This window comes from Culex pipiens, chromosome 3, assembly GCF_016801865.2.
Source record: "Culex pipiens pallens isolate TS chromosome 3, TS_CPP_V2, whole genome shotgun sequence".
NCBI classification, from domain to species: Eukaryota; Metazoa; Arthropoda; class Insecta; order Diptera; family Culicidae; genus Culex; species Culex pipiens.
In genome coordinates, this window is record NC_068939.1 from 61294325 (window position 1) to 61311623 (window position 17299).

General features: G+C 36.6%; 1 protein-coding gene across 1 annotated transcript in view; it reads left to right on the forward strand.

Annotated features, from left to right (window-relative positions):
* Nucleotides 1–1350: 1350 nt before the first annotated feature.
* The window catches only part of LOC120414436 (G-protein coupled receptor dmsr-1), a 161151-nt gene continuing 145202 nt past the window's right edge, over nt 1351–17299 (forward strand). The window contains exon 1 of the mRNA XM_039575621.2: nt 1351–1643. The gene's annotated coding sequence lies outside the window, so the exon portion shown is untranslated. The remainder of the gene's footprint in view (nt 1644–17299) is intronic.

Below are 17299 nucleotides of genomic sequence, written 5' to 3' on the forward strand. Positions count from 1 at the left end.
GCTGAATCTTTGACACTTAAGTCTAAATTGACCTGTCAAAAAATAAAAATGTTTGATTTTTAGAGCTCTAAAAGTGCCTCCAACATCACTTTTCTCTAAAACATAACCCTGAATTGCTACGTTCAAAAAACTGATTTTTGAAGGTTTGCTCAGATGCTTTCTCTAAATTTGGTCGTAGAAGGCGTAGATTGCGAGATAAAATTCTGGTGGCTTGGACAAAGCTGGTTAGATTGGCGAGCCCAACAACTTTCTAGCAGACGAAAAAGATCCCAAAAATATTCCTGGTAAGTTAGATTTTCAAAATCACCCTGATAGTGAACCACCCTAATTTTGAACCAAATCAAAAGTTGCCCTTTTCTATTTGCAACAACACTTCTGGAGACACCAAAGCTCCAAAACTTCACAATTTTTTGGGAAATCAATTTTCCGGTTAATTTTGAGATCTGGACCACTATGCATTGCCTAGCATCAAGGAAACACTTGGAAACACGATGCCAAATTTGAACACATTTTGTTTCAAGCACCCTGCGTCTCCACTGAAAGAGTTTATTTTGAACAATTCAATGGAGACGCTTGATAGTCAACCATTTAGTTAAAGTTCGAGTATTTTTTTTTTGAAAACCATATAGCTGGCAACTCGGTCCACCATACAACTCTGCCGGTGTGACCGGCTCCACGCACAGCTTCCGTCCATCTGGACCCAACAGATGGTTGGCAGTGTGCCACAAATCCTCGCCCGAAACGGTCACTTTCGCTCGTTCGTCCTCGGTTGATCCTGGCCCTCAGTCGGTGTGTGTTCAACTGGTAACTAACAGAGGGAAGGAGGAAAAGCTCTCTCCCCGGCCTTTCCTTCGACTGGCAACCCCCATCGGGGCCTGGGGATCCGCGTGTGTCGACTTTGATTAAATTATGTTGCTCGTAGCGAATTTCATTCAGTTTTCCCGCGGAGCTCGGTGAGTGCGGATCGTGGCCCAAAGGAGCTACCCTGGATGCTGTGCTCTAGGGAAAGTTTTCAAGGGGAGTTTTCTCGCGTGGAGAGAGTGTGTTTTGATAATTCGTGGAAATTAAAGAACAATCACGCGTGAGCAGGAAAATTTAGTGGCGGTCGCGAATAAATCTTTCTCTTAAAGTGTGTTTATTGTGCGAGCGGGGTATAAATCAAAGTCCAAGATGTGAGATTTAGCCTGGGATGTGTTTCTAAAGCTTTCGGGTATACTTTTCGAAGGGAACGTGCGACGATGATGGGCGAAACGGAAACGGAAGCGATTTCGGCCCGTAATGCCGAATTCTAGTGAAATTTGAGGGTTAAGTGCTAAGGTGCGTAAAGTTCTCGGGAAGTTTGTGTGTTCCTAGTGGTGTGGTGTGTACAGGATAATTTAAACGACGTTGATGACGAGGACCTGCAGCTCATAAAATTCCCAGTTTTTCGGTACTGGGGAGAAATATGATAAAGCCATTATATATTGCGGTTTCAGTCAACGAATTCCTGGAAGTGGCCTGGATGTAATTAATTTTACATGAGATTTTTACCCCCTGACTGAAACGTGTGCGAGTGTATCGCGTGTGTTTGTTTGGAGGTATTATTTTACGAACCGGAGATTTCTACTGATAACTTTTGCTACCAAAGATGCGGAAAAGTCACGGTATGTATGTGTGTTTGTAATGAGCAATCTTTTTCAAACTTTTGTTTTATAATAGGCTATATTATTTTAATGTTTGATAAACTTCAAAATGAAATTAGAATCATTTAATGTTTTTGTTTAGGCGCAGTGCCACGTTTTAAAGTCAATAAAATTTAAAAAATAAATATCTCAATTGTAAAATGTAATACCACTGAAAAAAAATGATTTCAAGATTAAAACAAATCGTTTCTATCAATACAAGTTAAGAAAAAAATAAGAAAATAAAGGACTATAAATTTTTGATATGAATATTTTTCGTGTCTCACAACAAAATAAATAAATGGATTTCTTGACATAAATTTTCTCAATTGAGAGAAAATTAAACAATCAAAATCCTGAGTTGATTCGGTTCAGAAGAATAAATAAATTAAAAACAATATTTTAATAAATCTTCTATTATCACTCTTAAATACCTAACTAATTTAAACAGAAGCTTCTGTCTTGAGGCTGGCAGCTAAGTCTATTGTGTTGAAAGTTCACGTCTTCTTAATTTTTAGCGAAAGCAACGTTTTATGCAAGTTCAACGTCTAGCCTGCCCGGCAGTTCCAGACGGGGCAGAATGAGAACGTGTTTGCTCTCTTTTGGGGCCAGAATCGATGAGCTCGCTTAAAAACATGTGCCATAGGCAATTTTTAAGTACGTACTTTGATGTACTTGATTGGTTTTCGATCGCTAGTACGTGTTCAGACACGTGGGATAAAGCTGACAAGTGTTCTCGATTGAGCTACACACACTTGGGGGCTAACTTTAGTGGTTTATGTGTCTGGCTGAAATTTGATCACTTCAAGTTCTATACATTGAAGCACATTGCAATATCGAAACGTGTGGATGTTGTGTGCGTGGTGCGTGCTCAATTTCCACCTAATAAAAGTTTTCAATTGCTAATGGTATTGAATATTTCATGATACTTGATGAACTATGAAGTGGAAAACTTCAAATGAAACAGAGCTTTTTGAATTATTATACCTCATAAGATATGGATTTATCGATAGCTTAAGATTTATTGTAATTATTTGTTTCTCTGTGTAATTTCTCAGTTGACTTACTTTTCTACTCGACCTTCTCCGATTTCAATGAAACTATGGTTACATGTTATCCTAGTCTTAAATAAGCCATTTTTCATGTTAACGAAGCCAGTTGCACTCGAGAATGGCATTTGAGAAGGGCGTAAGTTATTTATATATTTTTGTATTTCGTAATTTAAATATTGTTGTTTCTCGAAGCCGTTGCATTGTATAAAAAAGTGGTCAAAAATACATTGAATGAAAAAAACATGCCAGATCTTTGAGAAATTTTGATTTTTAAGTATAAGAAATCAAAATTAAAAGTGGCGTCACGATTTTTTTTCTTTAATTTTTTTGTGAAAATAGCCTAAGATGTCACACAAAGGTGAATAAAAAATGCAGGATAATATGTCTCTCCTAAAAAAAAAAATTAATTTATTTAACTGTTTTTTTTAGGTGGTTTAAACGTCAAAATCTGTTAAAATGAACGCGGGACTTGATTTTCCAGACAATTTTGCATAAAAGTTTACATATTGACCATTGGCCTAAGTCCAATCCTTATGAAGATACAGCGGGTTTAAAAATAAAAATATTGAAAAATAGGGTTTTTGGCCATTTCTATATGACTTGATTTTTCAGTCATCCAAATATTTTTATCGGAAAGCTCACCCAATTTTACATAAGTTTGCTGATTTAAAAAATAATTAAACAAAATATTTTTGCATAAAAGAAAGATCTTGTTTACTCTGTGATCGTGATTTCTCCCCTAATCCAATAAATTGTATTTTTTTTCTAAACGGCAGTTTTTTCTATCAGATTTACAACACCAACACTTCAAACTTGTGTGGAATTTCCCGAGGATTCCGAACATTTCAAAATTGAGAGCAAAAAGTGCCGTCTTGTTGGCAAAAGTTTGTTATAGAAAAATCGTAAAACTGTGGAAAAACTTCGAATCGTCAAAAAGTTAATTCTGTAGGTTTATAGTCCATGAAATTACCAAACTTTTGACCTATGGGAGTATGGGTGTTGGAGGTTGTTGCAAAAAGATTTTGGGGTTTTAAAAATATTCATTTTTAACAGTAATTTGCAAAAGCTATGAGAAAAAGTCAAACCAACCTCGGATGTTTATGACACATTTGAAAGGCCTTCAAAAGTCCTGTATCTAAGAGAGTTGTAGATGATAAAGTTTTACGGAAATGCGAGCAATTTTAAGATTTTTTATGTTTTTTTTAGTTCAAATTTCAATAGAGTAGAGGGCTCATATTTGGCATGAGTTCATCTTATGTAAAGACAAACAGACGTTAAAAGTTTCATCCTAATCGGAACACATCGATACAACCTCTAGAACAAACCGAGCAAAATCTACAAAAACTGCCAATTAAAGTTGTTATCATTTGATAAAATCTCAAGCGATCCATGTTTACAAGTTTCACTAAGTGCTTCTTATGCTACAAAACCTGCTTCCTGTTCTATCAATCAGCTATTAAAGCTACTTCCAAATGATTCCCCATTAATATCGCCCGGTTGTTTTCGGGACCGGTTTCGCTCGGAAAATCCTCCCCCATTAATAATCTCGTCGCAAACCTCGGCACCGCGTAAACAGGGCCCCTGGACAAATTACCACCATAATGAACCGCTCGAAGTAACTTTTTTTTTAATTTTATAAATTCTGCCAAATCCCTGCCGGCAAGACAAATAGACGATGATGCTGCTCCCGAGAGGATAGAGACCCGGCACTTGTATTCGGCAAAGAATCAAAACAAACAAAATTAACTGCCGCGAGCCAAATGAGGTGTTGAAATTTAACAAGCAAAATGGACCCTCATCCATCTCTAGCAGAGTCGGCTACCTGAAGGTTTGATTCCCAGTTCAGGGCCAGTATTAAATTAAAAACAAAACAAAACCTGTTCAGGGGTGACTTATTTTTCGGAATGTCTTGTACCACACTTGGAAGGGAAAACCGGCGCAGATTTATGAGAAAAGTTTCGCGCACAAATAAACCAGAAAGTGCTTTCAGTGATAGAGAGAAACCCGAAACAAATGATCTTGAAAAAAGCTTTCCAGGGAGGAAGCGGGAACGAAAAGCTCGTAATAAGGGAAAGTGAGCAAAACCCTATCTAATCTCGGACAATGATGCCCTAGCAACGATAACCCCTCGGGGACTTTGAAGATGCCGCCACAAAAACAACCCCCGCATAGGCCAAAAAGGTACAACGGCGGTTGTGAAAATTATGGTGCAATAAAAACCAGCTTAGACGATGAAGATTATAAAGATGTTGATAATTAAAAAAGCTTTTTCAGCCCGTTATCAAAACAAAGTTGTAAGCACTCATTAGGGCTATAATGATTGTGTCAGAGTGTCTTATCATTTCTGCGAGATAAAAGTTAGAAGGGAAGCTTTGAATGTTAGGAAGATAAACCCAGACATCAACAATGCCCCTCGGGTGGTCAAGTCGGAATGCATCATGACCTGGCTGACCTAAGTTATTACCCCTAACCTTAAACATCTCTTTGGTCTTCAAAAAAACTTCATTGCAAAAGTTCTGCAGTATTTTCGGCTTCAATTACCAGCCTGTTATTTTGCAAGACAATGAAGCAGTAGGATTAATTGCCTATTAGGGGTGGCTCTACCCTTTTTACCTCCTGCGCCAGTTTCCTTTTACAGGACGTCTCAAGCATCACAAACATCAGTAGCGGAATTAATTACTTTGTGGAGTTTTAACAACTGTGTTTCAGTAGACGGAAGCAATCTTCCACAACTTTTGTCTTTGCTGTGTTTTGCTGTAGAATTGTACTACCGCGTTTTAACGTTTTAATTAAATTGTCTATTCAGGAACGTGTGTTCAAAGGCGATGTCGTAATCTTTGCCCAATATTTTGCAATGTTTTCAAACAATGTCTGATGTATTTGGTAAACTAAGCAATATCTCTTTGCTCTTTCGGTAACTCACAGAAAAAGCACCTCAAAATCCGGTGCAATCGACAGAATTTGATTTTATATCAACGCGAACTTGGCAAAATTAGGTTAACATTTTAACAAAAAAATATAGAGCAATTAAAAAAAACCATGCGTCTCCTTCAAATGATATGAGCCGTCTACAAGAACATAGAAGCGCCTGGTTCATAACCATTTCCTTTGAGCACAATGGAAACAACCAATACAAATGCATAAGAATGTTGTCAAGTTTGGGGCGTCCACAAATAGCATTTTTTGTAGGTTTGTTAGTTAAATATTAAAGGTTCAATATTAAAATATTTTCCAAAAAAGTTTTTTTCAATTTTTTTTATTAAAATTGTATAAATTTGACAAGTCTATTAGTACTTTGGGATATCCATGGTCATTCGAGGACTCCCTGGAGTTTAGATCTACGAGTCTACCGCCGTCACAAGTAAGAGGTCGTCGGATTTTGACCCCGGATCATGTTGGTACATACAGTAAAAAAAATCATGGTAATATTACATCTGGCAAGGGGTACATCTTTTATGTTAGGAAAAATGTGTAATTTCACCTCTGAAAATGTGTAAATAACCACTTTTCTGGTCACTTTTTCAGTCTAAATTGAGGTAAAATTGAGGTTATTTTTTACTGTGTACTATATCAATGTGTTGAGATGTCCATGGTCATCCGAGGACTCCCTTGAGTTAAGATCTACGAGTCTACCGCCGTAACAAGCAAGAGGTAGTCGGATAAATAAGTGATTTAGATTTAATAAAAGGGAAATAATACTAATGCTGGAAACATTTTGAAGTTTTTCAGTCTGTACAAAGATCACAAACCCAGGTAGCACACTTTGTTTGCCAAGAGATTTCCAAACTGGTTTTTGAACTCATTTACTATGTTTTCCTAACGTCTTGATCGCTGGAAAAAGCGCATGTATTTCTGTTGTTGAACATCTCTTAACTCGTTAGAAATGTGCGTGGTTTAATTTGGTTTTACCAGCGCACGTCATACTTGCAAAGAGAACGTTTGTTAATCATGCCATAAGAACTCTCGACTATAAGATTCCGAACCGGGTTAGATAACGTCATTAGAAACGTTTAACAACATCCTGACTTTAAGATTCAGAAGGGAGTTAGGCAAACGTTTTGAGGTATACATATCGTGGCAGACAAGAATGTTAAACAGGCTTTTCTTAAAATAAGTCCAAGGTGTTCGCTTTAAAAAAAAAAATCTTAATTTAATCCTTTATTTGTGGGTAATGTCGCTTCAAGATACTTCAACTACTAGGTTTTGTGATTTATTATTTTGGATACGGATACATCATTTATGAATGATAATAATATGAATGATGAATAAAAAAAATGTCAACCATAAAAAATCATTCAATGTCATTATTATAATTTTGGAGATTTTTTTTTCAATCATGATAGAGTGCTAATTAACATTGCTCGCTACTGCTACTCTGCTAGTGCTGCTGGTTCTCGGTGCTGCATTTTCAGTTTTTCTTTTTTTTTTAAGAATCCTCAGGGCAAGTATCGAACCCAAGATCACTTCGAACGTCTGCTTCTTTCCACGAGAGGCTATGTTGGATGAGCAGACCTAAAAGTCAATTAGAAGTCTGCGGTCATCTAGGTTTTACCAAGTTCACTAACAATTTGTCAAAACTTCTTTCGAACATAAGCTGTTTCTATTTTTAGAACTATTTGTGCGTCAACATGTTCTTGCTCGGTTTTTAGTGAACTTTTTAAAACACGAACGCCAACTACACATAAACAACATGTTTACGTGAAATCCCATCCGAAGCCAGAGGTCAATTCTACTATGTTATCATGTTGAGCAAACTGAAATGGAACATAATGTCTGCAAATGTCATTCCGTTCCGTAATCCGTTGCTAGATTTGGCATTTGTGTTACACAACCATGTTGAACAATGGTTTTTTGATCAAAATGAGAACAATTGACCAAATTGTATTAGACTTGTTCAATAATCAATGTATAAAAACGCTTGTGCAGCGAATGTTCAGCAAAAAAAAATGAAAGGTTGGAGCAGATGGGAATCGAACCCAGAATCATCCGCTTACAAAGCGGACAGCGTAACCATTCGGCCACGCACTGCCGTTATAACTCAATTTATGCCGAAAAAGGAGATTTACACAAGAAAGAAGATAATTAATAAAAAAGATTATGTGTTCTTATGTTTAGGTGTAATTTTTACCATGTTTTTTCTTATTGCAGCATTTAAAACCTTTCGCGTGGGTCTTCACTGTTTTCGTTGCTCATTGATAATATAGGTTTAAAAAATGCTTTTTGTGATCATCAACATAATAGTACAGTCCAGATTGATTATCCGAAGCCTAGATTATCTGAAGTTTCGATTATCCGAAGTTCAATTATCCGAAGGTTTGTATAGGACTTTGGATAATCGAATCACGAACAAAAAATTTTTTTGTATTATTCTATTTTCTTATTTTTAACATCAAAATCAAGTTCTGCGACCCTTTTTTGTCAAATTTGAATAGTTGATTGCCTATTAAATTACAAAATGCATGTTTCCAATAGTTGATCGCGGTATTTTAGCCGCCAAATTGGATTTAAAAATTCTAGATCACTTTAGCGAAGTTTAGAAGTCATACTTAAGCTCAACAATCAAAAATAAGACAGCAAAAAAATATTTATTCGATTATCCGAAGTGAAATTTTGCCTTCGGATAACCGAGTCTGGACTGTATTCTATGTTGATAGTTGATGGATCCACACTAAAACTCCCACGTACCCGCCAAACTTGCTTGATGAAACTAATTCACGCCAGACAAGTCCATTTTACTGTTCTGCAATTGTTTTCCATTCATTTGAACTTTATTTCAACCAACAAACAGGACTATGCAAATTTGCGAGCAAACTTTTTGGCTGCCTGTTGTAGGTGAACACCGCACGTCGAGTTTTGCTTTCAAAGGAAATTACGCGCCGTTAAACAAAACCTTGTCAGAATTAATTAACATTTTTCGGCTCATGCCTCACGGCACGTTTGTTCTTAACCAATTTTCGGTAAACAAGCTGTGTGAGAGCATTTTCTGGTTTGCCTGTTCAATCTAGACAGTGACGATGGTTCCGGTGGTAAGTAAACTTGGTTTGCACCTTCGTGGTATTAAGTGAAGGAAATTTTGTAGAAGCTTAAGAGTTATTTTTTGTCTACAATTGCTTAAAATTTTATTTGAAACATTGAATGCTTCTTGCTCACAGAATTTCAGCAAAACAAAAAAAAATGCAATATTAATCAATCCTTTCGCGAGCAATCAGATTGTATTTCTTCCTCGTTATAAATAACGCTAACGGGGCACAGGTTGGAAGCAATTTCACTTGTATGGGTTATGATTTTTTCTCTCCACGATATCGTTGGAGTCCGGATCGTTCAGTAATTGAAATTGGCATCGATAGGAAACCGCACTCAAGCTGTAGTAGGCTTCTCATCAATTATGTATTTTTTTGGTTTTTTTCTGGTCTTCACATTGGTACGTAAGGATGATGGATTCAAATGATACTTTAGGGAAGCTTTACATGTCCCTTTTGGGTTCTAGCAAATTAATTTGGTTGAGTAAATAATTTCTTGAAAATGTGATCCAATTTAATTGTAGGAAATGTTGAAATGTAAACATTGATTAATATTAATAAGTTATCAAGCTTGTAACGAAGGAAAAAAATCTAAAAGGATGTAAAGTCTTGTCTTATTCGTCAGCGAATAAAAATCAACCAATCATCTTTGACATTTCCAAATATATAAAATCAGTTAGGGTTTATTACACTTGGGATAAATCTCGCACACCCGGTGCCTCTAGATCCAATTTTCAATTAAAATCGATTGTTTCTCCCTCAAAATGTGTCTTAGCCCGCTCACCAAAGCACCCCAGAAAGCAGTGAAAATTAATTTATTTTTCGGTTCAATCAAAGTTTCCATCTTGGCTATGGTGTACCATCAGTGAGGAAAAAAGAGAACATTTTTGTTGCTGTTTGCTTCAAGTCACCCGTACTTCCGGCCACCGGATGTTGTCGACACGGTTCGATCGTCATTACGGGATCGATATTTTGGTCCCTGGTGTGTACATCCGCTTTACGAGAGTGGTGAAAAATGTGTGTACAACTTAATTTTAAGCTCTCTGGGAGATCCGAGTGGCTCTCTGTGGACAGGTTGATTAAATTTAGGGCGAACAAAGTATCCAAGTTGTTGGTGAATGACCCCTTATGAAATTTCAGGTTTCTAAGTAATGCAGGATGAAATGCTCAATTTATTGTAGGGGACGCAATAACTCAAATTAAAGTTTAAATACTGATGAATGTTTAAATGTAATACCAGGAACAAACCAAAATACATAATGTATTCACCTTTCAGGAATGTTTGGCATACGAATAAAAACCAGCACCACATTACATTAAATCGAGCTGTTTAACTTACAAGTCACACCACTTCCGGCGTACCGACACTTTCACACGTGTGTTAAGTGCCGCTGCGGAAATGAAGTGAAATGTTTTCCTTCATGGATTTTTAATTAAATCCAACAGCCAATTTGGTTCCGCGACGATCCTGGTGAATCGCATCACATTTGCCGGCATGGAATGTAATGTTCATCAGTTCCGAGCAACCAATTTAAATGAGTTGGGATGAAAGTGGGCATATTTTGGAAGGACGCATTTGTTTGTTTTGTCCCAATAGGCTTAAATAATTAATATGACTCATTAGCTCTTTATTTGTTTTCTGGTAAAGTTATCGGGCAGAGTTTTAAAAATGGCATAATTTATTCAAATGGTTCTGAGGTCAGACTTTTGTTTAAGGTTTGAATTTAAACAAAACTGTTGCACAGTGCTAATGGAAACGTTGTTAATAATAATGTCCTTCAGTAAAAAAAACTGCACACCAAAGAAAAAGTCAACAATCTTATAACAATCCGTGTGCATCCAAATAGATTCAATAATGCTTTTTTTTGTCAAAAACTTGTATCGTTAGATCACGATTCACGATCTAAATAATCTATGTGACACATCAAATCATAGCATGTTCGTTTGAATTGTAAAAGTTTTTCTATTAGTTATTGATATGAAATTTGTACACTGTACAAAATTTAGGCATGAGTAACTGATCCAGTCCATAATTTGGTGTTCTAACTTTTTTTCAGTGTGTTTAAACATTCAGTGCAGAAAACGTTGGTTGATATGTTACATGATTTGCATGATGCCCCATTTCCAACTCGGTTGTAAACGATTTGTCAAGGCACATCATCTTTTACTGCAGAAGCTTCCGCGTATTGGTTACAGAAGCCTGAAGGCATTAAAAGGAGCACCCTGAATAAATATTTGAATTCCATCTACACGCGAGTAACTCGCTGCCGCTGCGAGGATTCCTCGAAACGCAATTTTGTCCTGTACAAAAAATATTGCAGTTTTTTTCCGGAAGAACTTCATCTATGGGTTTACACGGGGTAACAATCCACAATTTCGGGAAGCGATATTAAACGCATCAAATGAAACACACTTTCCCATCTCGGGGCGTGCTTTTCAAGTACCTAAAGTTATTCGTCATGTTGATTATCTTTGTAGCATTGGCACTGCACTTTTTTTTTCAAAATAAAATCAATAATCCAATTTGGTTTTTAAACATTTTTAGACCCCTTCCCTATAGTAATCCAACTGTTCTTTTTAACAAAAATTCAATGAAATTATCTTTTTAATTGAGTGTTTGTAGAAACATTTTTCAGCCTTCAGTATTATTACATACATAATATTTTATGATGATTGGTATTATGACTACCACATCGATATTTATATAAAATCTGTAGGAAAAATATGAAAATCTAGCAACCCTGTCTCAATAATTTAGTAAAATCTTTTTTTGCAATTCCGTCGTTAAGAGCGAGTCCACGAGCAAAGCATACCCATCTCGCATCGACCTCACCAATCTGCCTGAAATTTTCAGGGGTTGTTTGTACATATAAAACTAGCATCTGGCCAAAATATGAGCACTCTAGGTCAACGGGAAGTGGGGCAAATCGGGACACAAAGTTTAAAGGTTCAAAAACGTCAAAAATCTTAAAAAGGCTATAACTTAGGCAAAATTCAATTTATTTTCAAAATTCAAAATGCATCTGAAAGGGCTTAAAAAATGCAACAAAATGCAGGATAGAGCATCCCAATTGGTTAAATCTAAAGGGAGTTATTGGCATTTTAGTGAAAAAATAGCATAATTTTCAAACTCAAATAAAAAAGTGTTCCATCCAGATATCAACTCGGTTCGACCTGCAGCTTGTAGGGGACATCTGGGACTACCATCTGAGACTGAGAACGCTTTGGGTAAGGCAGTTTAACATATTTAATAGACACTTTTACTTTTAAAGAATTTTTTGATTGTAAATTTTTGCTCGGGGGACCCCTTAGATCCCATTTTCTGGTGATAATTTTATCATATTCGTGTTCCTGAGACAATTTCACAATAGAAACATGCATAAAAATGTTTATTTTGATCCATTTTAACCCTTTAAAAAATAAAAGTTAAAAAAAATCTTCGATTCACATTTATTGAAAATCAAGCTCGTTTCCAAGGATACTAGATGACACCAGAAAAAAGCAGCTTTTTAATTTTTTTGAACTTTTATTTTTTAAAGGGTTAAAATGGATCAAAATAAACATTTTTATGCATGTTTTTATTGTGAAATTGTCTCAGGAACACGAATATGATAAAATTATCACCAGAAAATGGGATCTAAGGGGTCCCCCGAGCAAAAATTTACAACCAAAAAATTCACTAAAAGTAAAAGTGTCTATTTAATATGTTAAACTGCCTTACCCAAAGCGTTCTCAGTCTCAGATGGTAGTCCCAGATGTCCCCTACAAGCTGCAGGTCGAACCGAGTTGATATCTGGATGGAACACTTTTTTATTTGAGTTTGAAAATTATGCTATTTTTTCACTAAAATGCCAATAACTCCCTTTAGATTTAACCAATTGGGATGCTCTATCCTGCATTTTGTTGCATTTTTTAAGCCCTTTCAGATGCATTTTGAATTTTGAAAATAAATTGAATTTTGCCTAAGTTATAGCCTTTTTAAGATTTTTGACGTTTTTGAACCTTCAAACTTTGTGTCCCGATTTGCCCCACTTCCCATTGACCTAGAGTGCTCATATTTTGGCCAGATGCTAGTTTTATATGTACAAACAACCCCTGAAAATTTCAGGCAGATTGGTGAGGTCCAAACGACGTCCTACAAAGGGGTATGCCCTGTTCGTGGACTCGCTCTTAAACTACTTACTTTTCCTGTCATTCTTGAACGACGAAATAGCCTACTTTTCTGTACCAAAAAAAACAGAATCGAATAGCAACACTTTTCAAAATAAATGCTGAAAAGTTCTACTTTTCAGCACTGAAATGGGTGCTGAAAAGTTGAACTTTTCAGCACTTGTTTCGAAAAGTAACACTTTTCAGCATTTTTTTTATTTAAACGATTTATTGACAAAATACATGAAAATTTGACTTAAAATTGCACTTAATGGATGTTTTTCGGAATTGCAAAAAATGTTGTATGGAACTCGTTGCAAAACTTAATTTTTTCAGCACTCTTCGTATTTATCCAACTCGGTGAACCTCGTTGGATAAATGTACGACTCGTGCTGAAAAAAATCATTTTTTGCAACTTGTTGCATAAACTACTATTTTGTAAGTATTGGGGAATGCACAGGAAAAAAATGCTTTAAAAATGAAGGGTATCTTGTATTTAAGCAATATTTGTACTGAAACATGTACTATAAAAAGCCTGTACTTATCTACTAAAACGTCTTATTTTTCAATATTGAATATCAGATCTATAGATTTTATTTATGGGAAACTTAGCAAACTAGTCACCTAAGGAAGCTATCAGTGCCGAGTAAATTCAATATTCAACCACTTCAATCATTATTACGGCTCCACTCCAGATAGGCACTTGTGCTGTTATGCTATTATCAAGTGACCTCTAATGAAAAAGCACATCCGAGTGTGGTTCCATAGTTGTAGCAGCTGAATCGAAAACCCAGTGTTAATTGGCGAACTAATGATACGACTATACTGGCTTCAACCAATCGAAAGGTGCCTTCCTATTTCGTGGATCAACGATTCCGAATGCGTCATCAAATTTCCGCCGTTTGACATAACCACTGAGTGAATCGAGCGCAAATTGTTTTGAACTAATTTGACGTAATAATGTTTCGTGCAAACTGTGCAACGGCAAACTATTTTGCGAAGTAATTTGCAAATGAGCTAACGAAAACTGTTGCTCACATGTCGGCGTTCGGTGCTAATTGCGAATTTGATGTCAGAGCACGTGAACTTTATGCTTCAATGCGCGAAAATGAGTGGAATTGATTCGAAGAACTAAACTGATTGAGTTTGTAAGTCAAATTAACAATTCGAAAGATAAAATTTTGAATTCACTGGTATCCAAAATTATATTTTACGTTTCCTTATTTTGACAAATCTAACAAAGTTAATTAGATTTTGAAGTAAATTAACATTTTAAAAAGCAACTCGGAATTTTGCTGGACTAACAATTGAGTCTCTGTCAAATTTGTTAGAGGATTGAGCAGCCAACGTGTGTGTAGATGTGTAGATTATTATTTACCTATTTACCCAACATCGTGAAAAAGCATGAATAAGCATAAGCATAAGCATAGGTGCCCACCCGCAGTTGCTACTCCGTTATTGACCAGGACCTCCAGAAGTTACATCCACGAGCCGTGGAAGATGAGTGGGTGCTATCTTTCCTCGCTTCGCAACTTCTCAAAGGCCCCTATCATGCTGATCAATACCGGCGCCGGCCACGACCAGTGGTAGAGTCACGGGGAAGTGGATGGGAATGTTAGTCCGATACTTGAGTGATAGAGACCGCCCAATCGACTGCTTCTCCGACAAAGTATCACATGAGTTTTGAGGGGGTTAGTAGATGGGTATGAGGTCAGGATTCACGAGTGGCAGTGATGTGACCATGAGCATTTTGTTTATCGGTTCAATTTTTTTAAATCTTAGGCAGCCGGCTGCGGAAAGATAGATAATTGATTATTTAAAATGGTTTATTTTTATCGAACGCGTGCCAGCCGAGCAGTAGTGCTATGGGCTGGACTTATCAGTATAATTTTACTGTTTTTACAATTTAGATAACGCGAACAAATTTCAAAAATAGTAAATAAATGACGCTTTACTCTTCATAAAATCGATAGTTTGATGAGTTAATACTAAAACTGAAAGTTGGAATAAATTTTTACGATCATTTACGACGAAAATTATCGCGAAAAAACCGGACTGCGCGTCCCCAGAGGCACTGCACTTATGAAGGCATTATTCAATTATTATGACCAATCACCCCATGCACACAAATAGCGACACAAAAGAGACGAAAATTATCGCGAAAAAACAGGACTGCGCGTCCCCAGAAGCACTGCACTTATCCAACATCGTGAAAAACATCGTGAAAAAGCATGAATGATTTGAAACCGTTTGGTTGGGTTTCACGGTATGGTCGAAAAGCTAAGACTAAGAGTTTGCAAAGTCATAAGCCTAAGGCACGTGACGCATAGCGTGCAATCGTTCGATCTTCAATCTAGAAATGGTATGGGTAGTAGGATGTAACAAAAATGACTTTTGGGCGGGCATTCAGGGGTTTGTACCGGTGGGCATACTGAGCCCAAATCCAAAATATGAGCTTCACTGGACGTAAAAGGAGCTGGCGCTTTGCATTAGAATTTTATATGGGATTTAACCCGTAAAAAGAGATTTTTTAAAAAATGTAAATTTTGAGGCATCTTGACCATTGGAGCGTTTATTTTCAACACCACTGGCGTGTAGGCAGGATCCTTGCGCATCTTTTGGTATAAATAACATTAAAGTTTGGAGCACCCTAAAACTCGGTACAGACCTTCAAAGTATGGCATTTTTTTTCGAAAAATTGGTCCCAGCAAAATCAAATGGCGTCTCGGGGCGTCGCAAAATGCTTTCAAAGTTTGTCATTTTTTGCGAAAAATCGGTCCCGGCAATAAAGATATGCGTCGTATCTTGCGACGTCCCGAGACGCCATTTGATTTTAGTGGGACCGATTTTTCGAAAAAAAAAAAGCCAAACTTTGAAGGTCTGTACCGAGCCTTAGGGTACTCCAAACTTTAATGTTATTTATACCAAAAGACGCGTAAGGGTCCTGCCTACACGCCAGTGATGTTGAAAATAAACGCTCCAATGGCCAAAATGCCTCAAAATTGTCATTTTTGAAAAAATCTTTTTTTACGGGTTAAATCCCATATAACATTCAAATGCAAAGCGCCAGCTCCTATTACGTCCAATCAAGCACATATTTTGGATTTGGGCTCAGTATGCCCACCGGTACAAACCCCTGAATGCCCGCCCAAAAGTCATTTTTGTTACATTTGTTGTTAATGGGTAGCAAATGCATTGACAACCTTTTTGCAGTAATAACCCTGATTTATATTCTGCAAAAGTTTCTCGTTCTGTGGACGTGGTTGAATTAACACCAGTTAGCAAGAAGTAAGTCCAGCAAACTCTTTTTTTTTCGTGATTGTCAAATGCCCGATTTGGTTCGATCGAGGTACTTGTTAAAACTGAGTTTCAGGTCGACAATCGGAAATGCATTGTTTATGGGTGATGTAAATTAATACTGAATATTTCAAAGTTTCATAATATTTAAATTTATTTTGTTGACCAGTGTAATCAATCGAAATTCGATACCAAAGCATGGAGGTTGTTTTACAGAGGCAGGCTGAACACCTGTAGAAGTGCAAAAGTAGTTTATGTGGCCTCTGCAGAGCTCTGTAGTTGCTGAAGAACATTCAACTGCCCAGAAGGAAGCAATTTCCTTCAAGTGTGGTGTGTAACGCTCTACCAGCTCTGCATAACAACCACCAGGTTGGCGTTGTTGGTGTACAACTTTTAAACAAACGGAAAGAAAAATTCAACTAGCCGTTGAAGGAAATGTTTTTAAATTCCAATTGCACCAAGATTGCACACCGATTACCGACTAAGGACCAAGGAAATCTTTGCACTGCAAGCAGAAATAAACCAAATTCCTGGTCTCCAGATGTCATGCAGCAAACGAAATGCCTTCAAGATATGGTTTAACCCCATTTACGGGAAAGTGGAAATGTGACCTCTGCAGGGTTGTATTTCAAATTGATTGCAAAAAGGGTTTCGTTTAGAATGACGTCCTTTTCGGCAAAGAACAAACGCCTTTTTTTTAGCAAATGGTCATCAAGCACTGAGATTTATGTCTTCGTGACAATCTTTATTTATGTTCCGATTTTGAAATTATAACTTTGTGAAGAAATAATTTTAAAATAAAAGTCTGTACAAGCTTGTAAAGATTTGCGGAAAATAATTGCATAATGCATTTTTTTTTAATTTATATTTATTCAGATTTTCTCTTCCATGTACATTCATTCAGTTAAAATATTATTGAGTGTCCAATCACAATCGATGACTTTTCACCTCAATTTTAAATAATACTACTTCATTTATTCATGAAATATTGTAGCTTTCGCTATTCAGTGATTTCAAATGTAGGAGGTCCTACATGTACAAAAGGGAAAAGGGATACCTTAAAACTAACTTATAAACTATATAAAGAGCGGATCAATGCAGCTGAAGACTGCAATGATTT